The 19,565-nt window shown below is 36.9% G+C and overlaps 1 protein-coding gene across 9 annotated transcripts in view; it reads right to left on the bottom strand.

Annotated features, from left to right (window-relative positions):
- INPP4B (inositol polyphosphate-4-phosphatase type II B) overlaps positions 1 to 19,565 on the bottom strand; it is a 750,879-nt gene that overhangs the window by 374,930 nt on the left and 356,384 nt on the right. For all 9 annotated transcript variants that reach the window (XM_082463351.1, XM_082463352.1, XM_082463345.1 and 6 more), the window contains one exon: positions 14,148 to 14,213. The gene's annotated coding sequence lies outside the window, so the exon portion shown is untranslated. The remainder of the gene's footprint in view (positions 1 to 14,147; positions 14,214 to 19,565) is intronic.

The raw sequence follows: 19,565 nt of genomic DNA on the forward strand, positions 1-19,565 counted from the left end.
GAGTTTGGCCAATGAGCATGATAAATAGGGACAGAGGTGTGGCAGAGCCAGACATAACAGCTTAGGAGGCCTCTTGTGGCACCAGGAAAACAGTAACCCTGCCTCCAGGCTCTGTATATGCGGCCGATCTACATTACAGTAGGCAGCAGGGTAGCAGAAAACTCCAGAAAAGCAGGTTTCCATTAAGACAAAGAGACAAAGGAAACATTTTTCTCAGGAGGTAGAAGGCAGATGAGACTATTTTTCGTAGAAACAGAAGACCCCAAGGACCTTATATAATTATCTCAGACGTGAGAGGATCAGAGAAAGATTGAGTCATAGCCAACTAAGCCCGTGGCAAAATGGGGACGAAATAATGGGCCAGGATACATGACAGGAGGCACTTGTGGTTTAGGACGTATCCCAGGATGCCATGGGTGTGAGGCATCATACAATGGGCCATTCTTGGGTTGTTTTTTTTTTAATTAATTAATTTATTTATTTATCTTTGGCTGTGTTGGGTCTTCGTTTCTGTGCGAGGGCTTTCCCCAGTTGCGGCAAGTGGGGGCCACTCTTCATCGCGGCGCGCGGGCCTCTCACTATCGTGGCCTCTCTTGTTGCGGAGCACAGGCTCCAGACGCGCAGGCTCAGTAGTTGTGGCTCACGGGCCTAGTAGCTCCGTGGCATGTGGGATCTTCCCAGACCAGGGCTCGAACCCGTGTGCCCTGCATTAGCAGGCAGACTCTCAACCACTGCGTCACCAGGGAAGCCCCATTCTTGGGTTCTCGGTGGACCTCTGGTTAAAGATGCTTCCTGGCCTGTTCCAGCTGAGGTCCAGGCAGGGAGTACTGGAGGCTTGACGACACTGTATACCTATGACTTTCATTTAGGTTTCCAAACATTGCTCTGATATGAAGTGTTGAATGAATTATTATTTCCTAGCCATTTCAAGAAGAAACATAAAGTCTCCATTATGTCGATGGTATAGCCTTTCCGTAGCTAAGCTACTAAACTGCTCACTTCATGTCAGTGTTGCAAAACTTCTGGAGCCTGGACTTCATTCTGATAAACCAGATATAATTCACAATGCCAAATCACTTTAAAACCTTCTAAACATCTGGAATTTGCAACATGGCGTGTGGATGGGCTGATCTTCTAAGGATCAGCCGAATGCTATATGATACTAAGAAGAGGTAAAATCAGGAATGTGAGCCAGATGGGATTCACCTCTGCTTTCTCAGCTCCTTTCCCCTCATGGGAAATGTCAAGTACTTTGAAGACTACCATCACTGCAGGAAAATTATATTCACAGTTTTTCAACCAGGCCCCTATTCTCAGTAACAGGGATTTATTCTTATGTTATATCATTCAAAAGAAATAGCAGAATTAAAAATAAGATTTCAGGAAAAAATGTTTCCTTGGGAAAAAAATGGCATAAATTGGCAAATATTTTACCTAAAATATTCAGGCACGTATTTAAGGTCAAAGTCCCTCCTGGCTTCTCATGAGGGCCCTGACCCGACAGGGGATATGAGCCAGCAATGGATGAACGTTCAGGGGCAATGATTCTGCCCAGGAAAACCAATTGTGTCAGGAGAAAATTGAATGCTCCAGGCCATCAGTATGGTCTTACTACTAATATTAAATTTGGTAAGGACACGCTTTGTCACCAGTAGAATAAAGATGACAGTTGTTAGAGCTCCACTTTGATCAGAAGTCCAGCTTTGGGGGCTCAGTCAGCTATGTCCTCCTCAATTTTACCACGAGGAAGCAGCACGGATATGAAATAGAAGACATGTGGATTAAGCAAAAGCAAACAGCCACATTCTTTTAAGGCTCTGCCACTCAAAACGTGGTTCCTGGAAGAGCGGTACCTGCATCACCTGGAAGCTTGTTAGAAACACAGAGCCTTAAGCCAGACCCCAGATCTACTAAAGTGAATTCACATTGTGGCATAGATGATTCCTATGCACATTCAAGCTTGAAAAGCATGACTTTAAGGCAAAGAAGACCACCCAGATTCCAGGCTCATAAACTGGGAGAGGTGAATAGGGAGTTCCCTCAGATAAAAAGCCAGTAGGGGCTAAAGGCCTATGTCATTTAACTAGACTTTCTAGACTGATGCCAGGAGCTGTCATGGGTCCTGACATGGGCTTCAGTCTCTCCAGCGATTGGCTCATGTCCTACCTCCAGTGCTTCCATCTCTCCAGGATTTTACAATCTGGGTTATCTGCCTGGGACCCTTGATACCCACTTACCCTCCCATCCACACCTATTATTAGCTGGCCTCTTTGAGATGGAGTCTTGTCAGTGACGAGGTCTGACCCACCCTAGATTCAGTCCCCCGCTTGTACTCCCTTTTCTCTTTGCTCTCTCCAGCCTCCACTCTGCTGCCTGACTCTTGGCAGTACACTCGGTTCTTGGCAGGGTCAGACCAGGGTACCTCTGAGCCTAAACAGAGCCAGGCCACTGCATGCCACACTTCGGAAAGTGTTGGAGGTTGGCAAGGACAGTAAGATGGCAGCTCACATTAAGAACTAGTGTCATAACGTCATCAAAAGCATGATCACCTAGAGTTCAACAATTCACTGAAAATGTCTGGAGACTGGGGGTTTTAGGGCACACAGTGGTTGCTTGTGACACATGGAAACAGGAAGAGAGAGGGTAGAAACAAGAGAACCATTTCAATAAAATACAATTGACCAGCATATTACACTTTCCTTTTCTCCTTGTGAACATCAAATCAACGGATAATCTGCTAATATCCACCTGCATTCTTCAAAGGCTTCTATCTTCATCACTGCTTTAGAAATTCACTTTAGTCAATAGCAGCTGTGATTTTCTGAGTAGTTATGTGCCCTTTCTGAATACATATTATGTGCCATGCTCTGTGGCATCACTTTATATGCATTATATTAATTTTCCTAACAAATTTAAGACATAACTCCAGGTTTACTGGTGAAGAATTGAAGCTTAAGAATAATTTATTCCAGGGCCCATTTAATAATTGGAGAAACAAGGACATGAACTTGAGTTTCTGATTCTAGAGCCCTACTCTACCTGCTACTACTTTTTAATTTTACTATGCAAAAATTTTCAACCTTTTATTATCCCTTAAGAAAAAAATTAGGGCAGAAGGGTAGAGAGGAAGGAGGGAGTCTAGCAGACACTTATTTTACTTATACTGTCTTTTATTTAGATTATTCTCTTTCTTAAACATAAAAACCTTTGGAAAACCTATAGCCTATCAATATAGCATCTAATGCCTAAGTACCAGAAGCCCCAGGAAAGAGAAAACCAGGTCATGATAGATGTTTTTATAATTCTATTTATAACATCCTGTCTGATTGAAACATACTAATCTCCGGTTCTTTTACTTGATCCTGATGTAAATATACTTTCAGTGGTCAAGTCAGCATGAAAAAATAATCAAGACCAAAAATTCAAAATAATTGAAATTTTAAAATAGAACCAAATGATTGAACACATCCAACTCTCCGGATCCATCATTCTGGTTACTTAACAAAGGGGTAATATTTTCTTCATTTGTTTTTTTAAATTGCAGAGCTGTCTTTCAGAGATCACAATCCCAGTCAAGAAATAATCACAAATTACAATGAGTGTTAAATGGTCACTGAAACTAGCAAAATCTTGATGTTCAGAAGGACAGAACACAAAGCAGCAATACAGAGAACTCAGTTCACCAAGCATAGTCAAAGGGACTATGTCCTTGGCTCGTTGTCAACCAGAGGTCAGTCTGTCGCTCATTTGTTTCAAATTAGTATAAGAACAACGTGGGTCTCCACTGTATATAAAGTCAGAAAGGGAGGCTCTGTCAACCCCTGTGACGAGGTACCCTTAATCCCGAGAACTCAGCACACCTCAGCACTGCAGCAGATCTGCCCCAGAATTTAAAGTTTCCAACAATGATCAGATGTCCTAAGGGGGAGGAGTTGGACCAGCTTTGGGAATACAGCGGGTCAGCCGTCTGACTTGTTAGACTGTGTTCCGTGTCAGTTATAAAAATGACAGCAACCTGAAGAATTACAAAGTAAAGATGTGAAAACCTGTTTGATTTAATCTCAGTCATCTCTTCACAAGAGGTGTGTTACCTATGTCTACCTATCAGCACTCTTTAAACACTGAGATAAAATGTTCTAACAGAATATAGAATTGAAGAGACTTAAGGAAACTAGGGGTCATTTCATTCAAGAGGTAAGCACACTGAGACCCAGAGATGGGACAGAAAAACTCCATGCGCTAGGTGGCCACACTGGGATCAGCGAGAAGGTCTTTTGTTCTAAGGTGGGCTTTTACCCTTTTGTTCACAGTGTGACACTCCTGGTTGCTTCTCACATGTCATCCAAAGGATAGGAACTTTCATTGAATGTTCCAGAAAAGCTTGTAATTTCATGGACATTTTTTTCTATAAATACTTCATGTGACGCATTGCATTTTTGCTTACTTAACAAAAACTTGTAAAACTGGTCTCGAGCCCCAAATACACTGTTTTGTTTTTTGTTTTTTGAATTGCTATCACACAGCACAGGTTTAAAAAATGGTACAAGAGGGTTTTATGGCAATTCACTAGATGCTTGGGTATTTTTAAATGGCCTTCTCTTCATCTGAAAACTAAGTAAAGGACAGGAGTCTACTGTCCACACTTAAGATGACAGGGCATTTTTCCTGATACTTTTATTCGGCAGCTGCGTATTCTAAATGTAATGGCTCCTAGCAGCCCATCTCAAGCCTATCTCAAGAAGCAGAGATGTAAAGAGAGAATCTTAATTTGGATGGAGGTTGATTCTTTTCCCACTTGTACTAAAGAGGACTCCGAGGAAACGCTGCTGCGGCAACGGCGTTTCCTCTTACAAAATGATGCAATAACATTTTTCACCAGCTTTCTTGAGGTATAACTGACAAATGTAATTGTGTATATTTAAAGGGTGCAAAGTGATGATTTGATAAAGTGATGCAATAACGTTTAAAGAACACCCTAACTAGGCAACAAAGTCATCTCAAATATTTTAATGAGTGTGAGGCCCTCTCCCTGTGTCAGGGGACAACAAATGAATGAGTTGTGCAAAGTATGTGTAATGAAAAAAATGACATGAAAGGAAGGTATACATGTGATTTATCACATGCTCTGACCAGGGTATATAAGCATCCCTCTACACATGCTGATATTCATACTCAGGATCTTGTCTTGAACAGCAAACCAAAGTCACCACCCCTGACACCATGAGCCGTTACAGGAACTATTACGGAGGCCTGGGCTTCAGCTATGTTGGCTTTGGTGGCCTGGGCTTTGGTAATGGCTTTGGACGTGGCAGCTTCTGCAGACTGGGCTATGGATGTGACTTCAGAGACTACGGGTATGGCTCTGGTTATGGAAGCTTTGAATATGTCTGCCATGGCCACCCATCCTTCTACGGAAGATACGGATTTTCTAGCTTCTGCTGAAATCCTACCCCAGGAGCCCAACAGCTGAAATTATAGGGGGCTTTCCAAATTGTGATCTCAAAAACTGGAAAACAAAGATCATGCTGGAGTTATTGCACAAAAATATCTAGCTTCTCAGAATTTTGGACAATTTTTCAATATACTCCTGTATCTCCATCACAATCCTAGAATCCTCTAATTTTGCTTTTATAACTGATAGGAATTATCCATTCACCTTCCAGTAAAACATTAAATTTGAAACAAACAAACAAACAAATAATAAACAAGAAAGTTTCAAAATCCTTATGAACACTGTCACACATGTACACCCAAGGCCAGTTAAATACCACCTGCTCAAGCAAAACTAAAACTGAAGCGTCGGCTATATCCGCAGGCCATTTCTAATATAGACATCAGAAGTTCACTCACAGAACCGACTGAATTCTTTATGAGGATACATTTCAGGTTCAAATTAGTATTGACTGAATTAGCTATAGTTTCTGATGATTAATTGCTCGTTTTCTTTTGAAATCTGAAATTTCAAAGTAAGACAGATAATGAATTTAATTAAAATTTTATCTTCTGCTTTTTCTTATGACAGGCAAGAATAAATGTGTATTCGTGATGATTGTAATTTCACTTTAACTCTCCAGAGACATTCATAGAGTGCCTGAGGTTATCTACAAAGAATATAATATGACATAACTAAGTTTTCTCATTCATACTGCAGATGATGAGTCTGAATTCTTTCACTGCAAGCAGTTTCTTTACACACAAGTGTGTACACAATCACACATTCTACCTAAAATATTTACTCAATAAAACTGCACCACAGTAAGAGCAAACATAGGTACTCAAAAATTTTTTAAAAAAAAGGAAAAGAAAAAGAAAGAAAATTTAATTGCTAAACTTGAATTGGGAAGAATATCTACAAAAAGAACAAGGCTGAGTAGTGAAGTTCCAAGCAATTGTTCCACCCGCAAATTCATTTAGAGTTTCTCTGGTGCCTCTCATGCAACTAAAAAAATCATGGATTAATTTAATGAATTCCTCTATAACATGGGCTAATCTTCTGTGATTAGCTGGAGTAAATGAAGGATTATTACTGAGGCAGTATGGTATTTAAGCTCAGATTTTATGTGAAAAGTATGTCATTAATTTATGCCTGAATACTGAATAAAACATTTTCCTTCCCCATCTTCTCAATCTCAGGATGAAGTTCTCCAACTTTTAGGATTGTTTTGATCACACATGTAAGGAAAAGTAAGGAAAGGAAATACCATAATCATTAGTTCATGTGACATGTATTTATTGAGCATCTACTATACAGAATGTAATTTTGTAAATAGAAAAATTTCCTTTTATATTCTGTCTTTGCCAAAGTACTAATTTTCAATCCTTAAATAGCATAACCAACATAACATCCAACTCTGCATGCTTCTCTCCCTCTTTCTCCACCCCTCTACTCCCCACACCCCTCTATCTCCCACCCCGTAACATTGTAGCACTTAATACTCCCTGGGTCTTTTCCCTTTAGTGAACTACTCTGGGAATTTCTTCACCAGTTGTTTTTCCTTTGTCTGGCAAGTTAGTAAGTCTGTCTTTGTTTGACTATTTCTTGCTGCTGTGTTCTGGAATCTTTTATAATTTAACTCTATTTTAGTCTAGCATGCATATCTGAATCCCTATTAACAGTAATTTAGCATGAATGACATTGTAGCAAAGTGGTGAAGAGAGCTATTATGGACCCAGACTACCTAGGCTCTGACACTTTGAGACCTTGGGCAATTAACTCAACCGTATTATTCCTTAGTTACCTCATCATAAACTGGTGAAATGGTAATACCTGTCTAACAAATTGTGGAGAGAAGTAAATAAATTAACATATGCAAAACTTTTAGGTATTCCATTTCTAGCAGAAATGGACCAAAGCAACTGAATACTATATGTCCCGCTGATCAGAAGTAGATACAAAAAGCAAGGTACCTGAGCATTTTGATAAATAAACAAAAGCAGGAAAATTGTAAGAAGGAGCTATAACTTGAAGAATTAAATCACATGAGGGTGAAGCTTTCATTTCCCCTCTGTTTTCTTATAGTTTTGACCTGAAGGCAGTCCTTATTTTTTTGACATGGGCCATAAAACTGTGACAGGTTTAAAAGAATTTAAATCATATAAGCATGTTTTCAGAACATAACAGTATTAAACTAGAATTTAATTACAGAAAAAAATCTGAAAATACAAATATTTGGGAAATAGGCAACACATTCCTATATAACCACTGGGCCAAAGAGGACATCACAAAAGTAATTAGAAAATAATTTGAATTATGAAAGTAAAAAATAATATCAAAATTTGTCAAATGCAACAACTAAAGTAGTGCTTACAGAAATTTAGTAAGCAACTATTAGAAAAGTCTCAAATCTATGATTTAAGCTGCCATCTTAGAAAACTAGAATGAGTGCATTAAACTCAAAGCAAGCAGAAGGAAGAGAATAATATAAATAAAAGCAAAATCAATGAGATTGAAAATTAAAACAATTGAGAAAATCAATAAATCCAAAGGCTGTTTCTTCGCAAAGATAAATAAAATTGATACACTTCTAGCCAGATTGACCAAGAAAAAAGACAGAAGCTATAAATTACCAATAAACTACATTTCAATTTTAAAAAAAGGTGTAACTTAGATAAAATTGAACACTTTCTTGAACAAAAACTACCAAATCTCACTCAAGCAGAAATGTATAACCTGAATAGCTCTGTAGCTATTACAAAACTTGAATTCATATTTAAAAACTGCAAATAAAACTCCAGGCTAGATGACTTTCCTGATGAATGGTACTAAAAATTTGAAGAACAAATAACAAAAATCTACACAAACTCTTTGAGAAAACCAAAAGTGGGGAATAATTTCCAACTCATTTTATGAGGCCAGCATTAACCTAATGCAAAATCAAAGACACTGTAAAGAAAAAAAGAAAAGACCAATATCTCTCATGAACTTAGACTCACAAAAAAATTATCAACAAAACCTTAGCTATAGCAAATCTAATTCAAAAGTATATAAGAGGGGTTTATTCTAGAATAAACCAGTATACAGAGGGGTTTATCTAGGAATGAAAAATTAGTTCAACATTCAAAAATCTCTCAATGTAATTCACTATATCAACAGAATAAAAAATGAAAACATATGATCATCTCAAAGATGCAGAAAAAATAACTGACAAAATTCAATGTACAGAAAATAAAAACTCTCATCCAGAAAATTAAAAACAAACAAACAAACAAACAAACCCTCTCAATTTAGGAATAGAATGGAAGTACTTTATCTTGATAATGGCCATCTACAAAAATGCCACAGCTATCATCATAACTGGATAATAAAAGACTCAGTACTTTGCTGCTAAGGTCAGGAATAAGGTAAGAATTTCCACTCTCATCTTTCCTCTTCAGTATCATACTGGAGGTCATGACCAATGCAACAAGGCAAGAAAAACATACAAGACATACAGATTGGAAAGGAACAACTAATGTTGTCTCTTTGCAGACAACATGATTATCTATGTAGAAAATAACCAAAAATATCTACCAAAAAAGCTAGAAATAATCAGTTCATCAAAGTTGCACAATATAAGGGCAATATACAAAAATCAGTTGTCTATAAACTGCCAATGAAAAAATAAAGTTTTTTAAAGTACCATTTATTATAGTACCAAAAAACATAAAAACATTTAGAAATAAATCAAACAAAATATGTACAGAATCTGTATGCTATAAATCTATAAAACATTGATAAAAGAAAATAAGATAAAATCAAATGAAGATATATACAATGTTCATGGATTGAAAGGCTCATTATTGTAAAGATATCAATATTTTCTAAACTGATCTATATATCATTAGGAAAATACAAATTAAAACTGTAATGAGCTATTATTATGTGCCTACTAGAATGGTATAATTAAACATTTTTTAAATTGTCAATATCAATCTCTGACAAGGATGTGGACCAACTGGAATTCTTGTCCATTGCTGGTGGGAAGGCAAAATAGCACAACCACTTTGGAAAAAAGTCTGGCAGTTTCATATAAAGTTAAACATAACCTGGGTCATACCATATGACCCAGCAATCTTGCTCCTGATTATTTACTTAAGAGAAATAAAACATGATCACAGAAAAACATGTTTTTTTAAAACTAAAAACTCAAAATCAAAATAAATGGATAATCACACCAAAGCAAATCCATACAATGGAATATTACTCAGCAATAAAAAGGAATAAATCACTGACACCCACAAAACTCGGTGAATCTTAAGCACATTATTGTAAGTGAAGGAAGCCAGACTCAGAGTGCTCCATTCTGTATGATTCAATTTACACGGCATTCTGGAAAAGGCAAAGTATAGAAACAGAAAACAGTTCAGTGCTTTCTAATGGTTAGAAGTGAGCAGGAGAGGTTGACCATAAAGGTGTAGAAAAGAGAAGATTATAGGTGATGTAACTGTTCTGTATCTTGATTGTGGAGTGAGTACATGACTGCTTACATTTGTCAAAAATTCTAGAACTGTACACCAAAAAGTATGAATTTTACTGTGTGCGAATTTTAAAACAGTGAAACGAAAGAAGATATTAGAAAATATAGCATGTGGTCAATAAATATTACTAGCATTATCAATTTTAATACTATTTACTATTAACATGGCTAGACAAGTGGAAGATGGCCTTAGAGAGGTACAATTGGAATGCTCTGATAATAACCATTCAACCAGGAGGAATGCAGAGACATAAATGGAAGCAAAAAGAAATCCATTCCAAAGGAGTAAGAAGAATAAACTGGGAAACAAATATTGACTTACAGGAGCCAAGAGTCCAAATTATCAAGACTTAAGTGATAAACTTAAGTTTGATATGAATGGGCCTCAATAAATAGGGGCACTCTTGAGTTTGGGGTGGGGGATAAGGAAGCAGTAGAAAGGGCTTCTGTGGAGGGGCAACTCTCAGCATCACATGTGTATCCAAGTCATAAATCAAGGAAGGATACCCAGAGTAAGGTAAGGACACAGGGAAATAGATGCAGGCAGGTGTCCTGGGAATCAGGGCACCTCGACCACTGGGTGCAGAGCCAGGCTCCTAGCTGCAAGGTACACAGCAGCCAAAACTAAGGAGAGATTCAGAAAGCCAACCAGGCTCAGACAACTGATGTGACTGCAGCCTGGTGTTCAATGGCAAAAATTCATACCGCCAGTAACCCAGACCCCAGTGTGCAAGCAAGCAGCAAACACTGCCAGTGGGCTACTCCTTTGATGAGATTTTTGGTAAAAGGGTAAGAAAATGGAGTGGAGGATGGAAGTAAAGAACCATTAACATACTCTGTGGCTGGGATCTCATTGGCTCTGTGTTCAGGGTCACTTTCTAGACAGGGAACAAGGAACGGTGCTTGAACACAAAACAAACAAAACAAAACAAAAATCGAAGGAGGTAAGAGAATTATCTCAGCAGATACCTGTGACTGCTTCATGGAGGAGGTGATATTTGGTCAGACTTTAAGAGATATGTACATCAAAAAGATGGGTATAGATAAAAGGAAGCCGGGGGGGAGAAGGGAGGGAGAATGAAAGAAAACAAGGAAGAAAATATTGAAAGTGGAGGCAGTGCAAGCAAAGACCTAAAGCCACAAATGTACAATATGCATAAATAACAGGAAATGAGCTAGTCTGATGGGAGGAGAGTGCACGGAACAGCAGCAGGAAGTGGGTACACTATCATTGAATGAAATCATTCACAGGGAGGCATAACCACTTCTGCTTCAGATGTTAGACATGGTGTTTGTAAGCCAGAAGATAGGACAATCTGGGTTACCTACTTCCTGCCCTGTTAGTTCACAGCCTCACTCAAATTAAACAAATATGAATTGAGCAACTCTCATGCCTAACCAGCATGCAAAGTACTGTTAAGTCAGAAATAATATATGTCACTAATACCTTTAAGTGGGATTTACAATCTGGACAACAGAATCCAAAATACCCACCAGAAAGAAAAATAGCTTAAGGAAAAGGATTAATGAATCTGCCTTCTAATCTTTGCCTCCAAGGCACAGAATCAACAAGCACTTTCTGAATGTATGGTATTGGTATTCTGTGCTAGACATTTATATATATTCTCAAATTTAGCTTTGTTTCCTTTTGACTTTTTCTCTTCTTTCCTTTCTTTCTAGAACTGAATATGTCTAGTCAGTGGATAAGTCAAGAGACAAATAAGAAAGAAACCACATTGCAAAACAGGATTTTAAAATTTCACTTTAAAGATGGGTAAATGGAGATTGAGAACAGTTGGAAAATTTGTCCAGGGTCAAACAGGGAACAAGTTAGGGAGCTGGGATTTAACTTCAGCTTCAAAACTTTAAAACTATTGTTTTTACACTGAGCAAAATCTAGTCCCTGAAAATTACAGTTTATAGAAATTAAAAGACTTGTCATTTGGTTGAGAAAATTCCTCCTGAAAGAGGAAACAGTAAAGTTCCATTTCATGCCACAAAATATGTTCCCCAGGCACCAACTCATTTTAAGATAGGTGATTATTCAATCTGGCTGTAATATTACCATTTCTATTTTCCTCCCTACTTTTATGTTTTCATGTTGATCATTTTACTTTCTTTTCCTTTTTTTTTTAAGCCATTTTCAATTAAGATTTCTAATTAGCTTCCAAATTTGAGACACATCTCTAGTACAAAGCAAATGGCAGGAGTAGTAATTAAGGGACAGATGTCTCTTGTCTTTCTGGGGATGAAACAAGGCTTTTTTTCTAAGTTATGAAATACTAGGGAATTTTTCATGATTTTTTTCTTATTTTTAATAATAGTTAACTGAATTGAGAGATACTGAATTGATCTAAAAAAGTCAACATCCTTTCCAACACAGATGCTGAGAACCTCTCTTCTGGGATAATCTTAGTTTAACTCTCACGCTCTGAGTCCTTGAAACTTTTATTGCTGCAAATAGACAATCTCCACATTTTATATGAAATCAAATCATTTCTTTAGGTGCTAAAGTAGGTACTACCCCAAGTCATCTTCCTCACTTTCAGACTTTTAAAGCTTAGGTGAATTTTACAAATCAAAAAGAATAAGCATAAGATTCAGAGCAGCTAAGAGGCAGGCAGTATTTTTTGTGGTTTTCCTTTGTTTGATTTAAGAAAACAAATATTACTAACACTAACACTGAAAATTACTTAGTAAGCTCTTACTCCAGTGCTCGTTACTGGTACATAAGGCAGTATTTTCACATGCAAAGTATAATCAGGATTTAAAGCAGTTAACCATATAATTCAGGTCAAGAAAAATCTAATGCCTTAAAAAGCTAAACCACTGAAGCAAACATTTATTTATTAATTTTTTTTTCTGGCTTGAATTATCCAGATTCTAGAAAATTATCAAACATAATTTAATGTGCATAGCCATAAAATAGGTCAAGTGACCTAAATGCAGGCCAGCCTCAGGAGTATAAGGAACCCCTTAAAATACATATTTCTAAGAGAGAAAATTCTGAAACATTTTCTAAGGTAAACCTGGAAATACTGGTTAAGTATTAAGTTCAATAACGGTACACACACACACAAAACACATACACATCTGTCTGTACTACAGAACTTCCCAGAAACTATAACATGTTAATGTGTATTTCAAGCTCCTGAGAGTGGTACAGTATTCAGAAATTGTCAAACCTTCTTGACCCCAAACCATTTAATACAGAACATATTATGGAACTAGTATTTGGACACATTGAGAACCTCTTTGCACAGTCATAAGCCCTTTACACTGTACTTTGGCAGGAGATGTAGAAGCGTAGGGTTGGGCGGCAGATTTGAAAGCTTCTATATTCAGGGGACCAGCAGAGAACACCAAGTGACATAGCACAGAAATGCCAAGGGCAGAAAGTGGCCAAGCAGAGCTGGTCTGAAGACACTTTACCTGAGCCATTAAGGCCCTATGGGACCGGGCCGGTTACCATATTCATGTTCATCCCATTTTCAACCCAGCTTCATCTTATCCTTGTCTCCACCTCTGTGACTTTGCTACAGCCACTTTATTCTTTTTTTTCAGTTACGTTCTTTATTCACTGCTGTTCCATCTGCCTGGGACTCTTTTCCTTACACTTCAGCTCTTAGTTGAAACATCATCTTCCAAAGAAACACCTCTGTCTAGTCCATCTACAGTAGATTCCTCCCTTATTTCCCAATATCTGCTCCTACAGAACTCTGCAATTTCTCTTCATAGCATTTATCACAATTTTTATTCACATATTGATATTGCTTATTTATTTCACATCACTTTCACTGGATTGTAAGCACCATGAGGGTGGGACTGGACCATGCCTGTTTGGTCCAAGTCTATAAAATCACCAAATACCTCATAGATGAGTGTTTGCCATATAGCAGGCCTTTAATGAATATGTGTTGATTTAATAATATATAATAATAATTAGTTCATTCCTTTACATGTCTACCTAGGCCTGGCCTAACTAAAACCTTCAGAATTGATGTAAAGTATACATAGAAATCAGTTCCTCTTTAGGATATGGTCAGCCATCTGCAATATGCAGTCACACACATTCTAAGACACGAAGCTGGCTTTTCTGTAAAATATTTTTAATAATAGGGCCTGTAAGTTTGACTTAATCATCAATCTAAATGAATATTATGGGTTAATTATTGAGAACCACTCTTGTACCTGCTTTCTTGTTGGATTCCTCAAACAGTTCTGCTCTTTGATTACTGCCTTGCTGATTTCAGAGCTCTGTAAAGAACAAAAAGACAAAACGTGAGGATTTGGTGTTTCACTGGGAACTCCTCGTTTTTAAAACACTGCTCGCTAAAATATTTAATTTGCTCGTAATGCCCATTATCCCAAACTTGAGGACTTATGTCATGATCACAAGATCCACGGAATATAGCGATTTCTTGTTTGTATCCCAAACTAAACTGCTTCCTTCAGCTCACAGAGGTCCACAAGAAGGAACTCTAGCTGACCGTTATTTATTTGCTTACATGAGCCAGGCACTATTCTAAGTTAATTGATTAACTCATTTATTCCTCATAACCACTGGGCAGGCAAGGGTTAGCTCAGCAGGCATAAGTTCCTCAAATGCTACACATTCCAAAGAAAGGCCCTCCTTCAGAATTGGCCTTAGGCCAGTTCCTGGAAGAGATAACCTCTGAGCTCTTCGAACAGTCTGACTGATAAGAGAGTTTGTGTATATGCTAGAGGCTTCTGCTGTTCCAAGTGGATCAGATACACTTATGGTGAACACCTGTTTTTGCTTGGGGGAGGGGAGGCTGAGGTCTGAATAGCTGAGGTCAGTCATCTGGTGCTGCAGGCTTCTGTGACTGATACCTAATCAAATTCTAGGGACCAGAGCTCAGTTGAGCTTCTCTGGTTGACCACGCTCCACACATGACGTCACACACTGTTGCGGAGAGAATTAAGGGCACCCCCATGTGACTCCACTGGGAAGGGACATCTGGAAGGTGGCAGCTGGACTTTGCCTCATGTGTCCTTTCCCTTTGCTGATTCTAATCTGTATCCTTTCACTGTAAGAATCCATGACTGTGAGTATAACAGCTTTTCTGAATCTTGGGAACCCTTCTAGCAAATCGTTGACACTCAGGGTGGCCTTGGTGACCCCCAACAAAACCACCCTATGAGGTAGGTACTATTATTAGTATCCATATTTATAGACAGAGGAATTGGCAAAGAAAGGTGAGGCAACTCAGAATTCCACAGCTAGTTTAAGTGTCACTATTTAAATTTGAACCCAGTGATCTGGTTTGGGCATTTTACAACTATGACATGTGGCTTATCAAAATATTTATTATGTATCATTCAACAGATGTATCCAAAAGTGCCACTTGGTTCTTTTTCCTATTTTATTATCAGGAATGATAATTTTCCAATTGTAAATATACTATCAATTACCAAGATTTCATTTTATCTGTCAAAAAGAGAGCAATAACTTTTATTGGGTTCAACTTGTTCTTTAACTGCTGTACTTAATTCAAAACTTTCTTCCAGTCATGTCAACAATGCAGATGTGACGTAAGATTTTCTCACTCACATTCTCATATATTTCTTCCCAAACTACATGGTTTTTAATACAGGAGGATGAAAACTACAGTCAGCTTTAAATCAAACACCAGGTTTTATTTAATTTGGAGAAAAAAATAACACCTTATCACAATTTTTCTGAAGATTTATAATTTTTGAGTCTGATAGATCCAGAGTTGCCTTTAAGTGTTGGAAAAAATAGTTTCATAATAGGAGAAAGTATGAGACTAATCAGTTGCTACTAAAGAAAATGTAAACCATCCACTGATTTCTAAACACAACAGATAAAAATAATATGCCAGTTATGTAAAAAAGTCATAAGTTTGCTATATTAAGCTTTTTTCAGGTAGACTCTGCAAAAAACACTTTGGTCTAGTTCATCATTAGGTGTCTGAAGTAGCTTTACTCATTAGGCTTATTCTAACACTTGAACAAAACTGTAATTCATTATCTTATCTTTTTTAATCCACCCCAAACTAAGCATTGGACTCTGTTGTACTCATAGTGGATTAGAGTGTCTTGTTCCTATCACCAAAACAGACTGCACATCTCTTGATATTTTGAGGTGTCATGACATCTGCAAAAGTAATGAGTCTATCTTGCAATGTGGATATCCAGAGGCCAATGTAGTCTCAGAGCGTCCAAACAAGCCCTTAAAATAACTTCCAAAAATACAAGTAAAGCATGTAGAGGAAGGTCAACCCATGACACAGTGATGATGTAATACATGGAATGTAAACTGGATAACTGTGCAAGTCTAAAGGATAAAATTTTATGATGCAGAAGGATCAACGGTGTTATGTGAGCCTGGGTCTTTCATACTTGTATTGTCCCCATTGTGTTATTATTTGTCAGCTCCCATCATGTAGCAAGAACCAATATTTACCCAAACCCACCAAAGTGTTGGTAGCCTTAAATAAATATCCCACAGAGTTAATGCAAACAAAAGCCTTATTTAACACTTATCATTACCTTCACAATAAATGATCAAATAAAATATTTGCCTTAATTAGGACACAAAAGTTTTCTTTAGAAAATAGAAAATTCTATCTTAGACAACTTCTAGATGTTCAACTAAATTGAACGTTATTGATTAGGAATAAAATATGCAATATTTAAAAAATGGAATAGACTCTATTGGGCTCCACCTTATGCTTCTTTGTTTCCTATATCCATTCTCTTGTGACCTTAAATGGGGCTCTCATAACTCACATTTTCCCTCTACCCAGGAGTCCTGGTGTGATGGGGACATAGCCAAAGTCAGAGCTGGATATTTGCCTTTTCCATGTTGCCGCATGAAAGAAAGCTGGGCTTGAGATACCTTGTTGTTGATCCCAGACAGCCTGGTAATTCCAGATCAAGAGCCCCCATCCATGAGAGGTTTGGGGATATTATGCCAAAGGCAGGAGCTAAGCGGGGTGGAGTTTAGAAAAGACCAGGAAGAGATAATAACATGTATGTCAGGAAATTGTATAAGGAGGTCCTCATCAGTTCTGAAAAACTCAAATATTTGTCCCCTGAAAGATCCAGCAGTTAAAACCTGTTTCCCATTTATATATATATATATATATATATATATATATATATATATATATATATATATGTAAATAATTACCAGAATCTATTATAATATCTATCTCTAAAATAGATGTAAAAATTTAATCCTATCTCCAAAAGCAGGTTTTTTAAATCTTACTTTTGTTCTTCAATTTCCATCCCTTATTGTAAAAACAAAATAGAATTTAGCTGACAATGAGATTATTCTCAAGTGTTGAAGATCTTCACATCAACTAAAAACGTACAAAAATTTTTCTGTAAGAATTAATAAAATGGTTCAAGAAAAGTTTCAGGATGCAAGATAAATTTGTAACAATAATTTTTCTATATAATAACAAAAAGTAAATAAACAAAAAGTACAATTTTTTAAATAAATAAATGCAGCTCCCAATAGCATCAATAATCCTGACACACTACAGCAGTAACAACAAAATCAATAAAGTACTTATGAATAACATAATCTTTGCTTCTTCCCAAATTAATTTGTATTTTTAGCATAATTCCAATCAAAATTCTAGTACGGATAATTTTAGATTCTGTTAAAACTTTCTAAAGTTAATGTGACAAAAGAGTCATGGGACTTCCCTGGTGGTGCAGTGGTTAAGAATCCACCTGCCAACGCAGGGGACACAGGTTCGAGCCCTGGTCCAGGAATATCCCACATGCCGTGGAGCAACTAAGGCTGTGTGCTGCAACTACTGAGCTTGCACTCTAGAGCCCACGAGCCACAACTTCTGAGCCTGCGTGCCACAACTACTGAAGCCCATGCACCTAGAGCCCATGTTCCACAAGAAGAGAAGCCACCGCAATAAGAAGCCCATGCACCGCAACAGAGTAGCCCCTGCTCGCCGCAACTAGAGAAAGCCCGCGTGAAGCAACAAAGACCCAACACAGACAAAAATAAATAAAATAAATAAATTTATAAAAACAAAAAAAGTATAGATCATAAAGAAAATTCTGAATATAAATATTAATGAGATGCTTTGTTCTACCTAATGATAAAATATATTGTTGTGACACAACATTTAACATAGAGCAGAACTGGCATAGAAACTGACATACAGAATAGTGGGAAAATATAGGTATCCCAGAAACATTCTATTTTATGCATTCATTCAACATATATATAATGCCTGTCATATGCCAAGCACTATGCTAGTTATTAAAGGGAAAACACAACTCCTGCCCTCAGAAAGATTGATGGGGAAAAAAATAGCTATTTTCATTATGATAGAAATGGAGACAAATGGGCATAGGACTTTATGAATTCATATAGAAAGGGAATCTAAATTCAGTGTATGACAAAATGAGCACCACCAATTAATGAGAAAGAAACTGTTCAATAAATAATGTTGAGATAATTGCTTATCTTTTTAGAATAAAATCTAATAGATCCCATTAGACATAGATATAAATTGCAGCTATATTATGGAATTAAATACAAATGAAATGTAACATAAAGAAATGAATAAAAGTGGAATTGATTATTTACATGCCTCTTTGGAGAGGGCAAGTCTACTTCTGAAGTATATAAGTGCTAAAAGAAATTAGAAAGAAAATGTCAGGTAGATTGGACTATGTAAAAAATTTCCCTAAGTTTAAAAAAAGTTAAAAAGCAAAGCAGATGTGAAATTGTTCGCAACAAATGCAATACACCAAAATCTGTTTTATATAAATACTAAATACCAAAATACCAAAGGGTACTTCAAAATGAAGAAACAACTCATTAACGAACACATGGAAAAAATGTTCAGCCTCATTAGTACTCAAGGAAATAACCATTAAAACAACGACCTATAATATTTCATCTAACAAACTGGCAAAGAAGAGAAAACGTTCATCCTTGTTGCCATTTTGAAATTACTTTGAATGCCACTTTCCTATAACCCCTAAGAACTCTAAAAATATTCCTACCTTGTTGCAGAAAATCTAGGAAGCATTCTTACCATATATAATTCATACAAGATGCTCATTTCGGACACACTCTATTTTAACACCCACTGAACCATAATACCCTTTAGGTAAGACCATCAAATATTCATCATGGTATTACAGGTACCATGCCCAGTCCAAAGGAGGCATGCAATAAACGTTCTGAATGTTGAACAGATGAACTAACAGGTTTGTTTTTTCATCATTAAAATAAATAAAAGTGTGGCTGGTGTCTCAAAAATATGTTTTCATACCCTTTGACCTAGTAATTCTAATTCTGAGTTTTTATCTAGGGAAGTAAACCCAAATAGAGAAAAAAGAAAAGTGTATACATAAAGAATTACCACAATAGGACAAATCTAGAAATAGCCTAAATAGTCAAATATAGAGGACTCTTTGACAATATTGTGTTACATTAATTTGGTGTAATACTATGTCACTATTAAAAAGAAGAATTTAGAATCCAGGTTTAGAAAAGCTTATGCCAAAATATTAAAAGTAAAAAGCAGGTTTTAAAGTTGTATATCTCTTATATAACAGGTGTAGTATAGCAGG

The sequence above is a fragment of the Balaenoptera physalus genome (genome assembly GCF_965194825.1).
Source record: "Balaenoptera physalus genome assembly, chromosome: 5".
Taxonomy (NCBI): Eukaryota; Metazoa; Chordata; class Mammalia; order Artiodactyla; family Balaenopteridae; genus Balaenoptera; species Balaenoptera physalus.